The 3,269-nt window shown below is 38.2% G+C and overlaps 1 long non-coding RNA gene across 1 annotated transcript; it reads left to right on the forward strand.

Annotated features, from left to right (window-relative positions):
* Positions 1-311: 311 nt before the first annotated feature.
* Positions 312-1,052, forward strand: LOC134287004 (uncharacterized). The gene is made up of 2 exons (XR_009996949.1): positions 312-585; positions 653-1,052. It is a non-coding gene; the product is annotated as an uncharacterized LOC134287004 (long non-coding RNA).
* Positions 1,053-3,269: the final 2,217 nt, after the last annotated feature.

A 3,269-nucleotide genomic window follows, 5' to 3' on the forward strand; every position in this document is an offset into this window, starting at 1 on the left:
AGGACTGGTCCAAAATACAAAGAAAAAGGCCCGTGCTTCGGACCTTTTTCTTGTAGTTTTTTTTTTTTAATCTTTGTGTTGTTGTCTAATAGCGTTTAAGGTTTGTTCTTCGTTGACAATTACTAATGCGTTTTAACAAACACTGTTACCTCTGTGATAGGTCCCAATCCCAATTTTGCATTTTTCTTTTTGTTTTCTTCTTCGTTTTCTTGTTTGTTTTTATTTGTAAATAATTATGCTTAAGTACTAGAATAAATAAACCAAACCTGTAAATATGTAAATAAATTCCCATAATCCTTTTCCAACGATACCATTCACACTAAAATTAAATGTATATAATAAATAAGCTGAATTAGATAAAAATATAAATGAATTAAATTTGAATTTGAATTTTCCATACCCTATTATCCCCCTGGTATCTCAACGTTAAACCATTTCCTATCCTATATGTACATATTCATCATGGCGCGCGGTACCAACTTTGCGGAGACAAACTCTCCCGGGAAATGTTCTCCTATGCTTGGGAATTGCGGAGTCATGGAATTCCTTATAAGCCTAAGCAGGCTCAAGCTAGGCCTCTTTTCGGTAACGAAATTCCGACAGTTCAATTCGTCCGTTATTTTAAAACTAGAAATTTAATCTCCCCTCGCAGGAACGAAATCCTAATAAGTGCCGTAGTGAGAGTATCGGCGGTGATTTCCTTTTTTTCATTTTTCTATCGGGGGTGACGAAGTGCTCCAGCCAGTGAAGCTAAAGTGAATTCTGGTGCAACGGACGATTTTCCACCAGCCCTGTGTGCTCGAACTGGACAAACAGCCTCAGCCAGGACGCAAGAAGAAGTTTTGCCGGCGGGTATCCAGCGCCCCAACCCGATCGTCGACGAAGGCGTCGATGAGCAAGCCGACTCGGACGCCGCCATCTGGCCGGAAGGTACCCGGTCCGAAAGATCAACCTCCACGACAGTATCGACAGGTGAAGTTGAATAGTGCATTTCCTTGTTTCCCATTGAATTCCCTCCCCAAAATTAATAAATCAAAGTTGTAAATATTTAATTTCTTAGTATTAAAGCATAATTATTTCGCGCGCAATTCCCTTTCCTCCCTCTTTCGTGCATGAAATTGAATTCGCGGTGCAAGATTCGGAAGTGAGTCCGCCCAACAATTCTAACGATTCTCCCGGATAGACCCTGAGAGGGCTAAGTGTAAATAGTTATTTAAATTTTTATTGTAAATATTTTTTTGATGATAGTGAATTTTTAATTTGAATTAGTTTTTTGCTCTTTTTCTTAGTGTTAGTGTTTTTCTTTACCTTTTTCTTAAATATACTGAATTAAATAGTGAATTAGTAACAACACTAACATTTCTTGCTCGACTTTACTAACAATTAACTATCAGTCCTCAACAATTAACGGATAAACTACACACGCGCGCACTACTATTCCGTTCTGGAATCACCAGCCAAAAGAGGAATTTTTGGGTGCGACTTTTCCTTTTATAGAAAAGTTTTCACAATTGGGTTCTTTAGGGGTATCCTGATTATTGCATAATCGGAATCTCCGTGCAAAAATTAGTCGAAATCCAAAATATCATCATTTTCGGTGCCCGGGAACTATTTTTAAAATGCATTCAAAGTTTGTATGGAGAAAATTTTTTGTTCGGGGCGAACTGTCACTTTATCGATTGAACTGTCATTCTAGCCACGGAAATTAAAACTGTTTTGTTTATTTAACCAACAAAACAAATGAATCGGGACGCAATAAAATCACCTTATACTCAGAAAAATAAGCTCTTTCGATTAAGCTAAAGAAAATGGCAATATTTAATTCACTAAACAACCCAATTAGCTCATGCTTTTTGTGTCCTAAAAACATGCCATGCCTGTATTTTCGCTACACTGAAATAAATTTTGTTGTGGAAATGACCGATTCCATAGTAAAATTACTAACCGTACCTATGATTCTAAACCGACAACAAAATCTGTTAAGTTCACTGAAATATGATTGAAGTAACAATGCATTGCAGTAAATTTGACTAAAAGCGTAGTCACCTCAACAACAAAACATTGTCAATTTTTCCTGGACACGCATCTTACAACACGGTATGGTTAAAAATACAATGCCCAGCTGTTAAATTTAGATTATTTTTGGTAATGTTAACAGCACTGCTAGTGCTGTGTTTTAGTGAAAATAACAGGAAATAGCTGTCGGTTGAGAATCATAGGTACAGTTAGTAATTTTACTACGGAATCGGTAGTTTCTACAACAAAATTTATTTCAGTGTACCTATGCGACACTTGTGGGTTACGACTAGTAATAAAACTACTGATTCTAACTGCTCGACTATGAACTGTCACAGCATGACAGATGGCAGTGAGAGTGGAGAGGCACTTTCTCATACATCAAGCCACTGCATGAGTGCCGCTCACTCCATTGGTTTTAGTACCTTACTTCGGAATAGGGCGTGTTATGTTCGGGAAGGGGAATTATTTGGATTTGTGATGGAGCCACAAGCTACATACACTGTGGTGCATAATTGATCGGACAAACGCGGATTTTCATACAAAATGGCCAAGTTTGTGATGCTGTAACTATGGTTTGCTTTGACGGATTGAGCTCAATTTCTGATAGGGAACTAGTAATATGCTGAATTTTATGTATACGAAGTACGAAATGTTTGCGTTCACAGGTTTGGGCGTGACAAGGCGTTCAAAATGTGCAAAAGTGATCGGACAGCGGCACGCATGTAAATCAAAGGGGTACCGCTGTCCGATCGCTTTTGCACATTTTGAACGCCTTGTCACGCCCAAACCTGTGAACGAAAACATTTCGTACTTCGTATGCGTAGAATTCAGCATAACAGTAGTTCCGTGTCAGAAATTGAGCTCAATCCGTCAAAGCAAACCATGGTTACAGCATCTCAAACATGGTCATGTTGTATGAAAATCGGCGTTTGTCCGATCAATTATGCACAACAGTTTATGGAACCGGCGGTTACAGTGGTACCTCGGGATATGTGGGTTTCGACCCATTAACCCTTTATAAGGCAGTGGCAACTATATTGCCACCTTATACACATATGTTTTTTTCTGTTCGTTTAGAAAATTTTTACAACTTCTGCTTTAACTGATGGACACATTAGGCCTTTGTGAACACTCATCATTTTTTTAAGTCATAGCAAATACGAATGGGCCTGAGAATTGTGTTGTTCTTTGCTGAGTATTGTGTTGTTCTTTACAGAGAAGAACATTAATCAAGACAATTAGATGATCGG

The sequence above is a fragment of the Aedes albopictus genome, chromosome 2 (assembly GCF_035046485.1).
Source record: "Aedes albopictus strain Foshan chromosome 2, AalbF5, whole genome shotgun sequence".
In the NCBI taxonomy this organism is placed as follows: domain Eukaryota; kingdom Metazoa; phylum Arthropoda; class Insecta; order Diptera; family Culicidae; genus Aedes; species Aedes albopictus.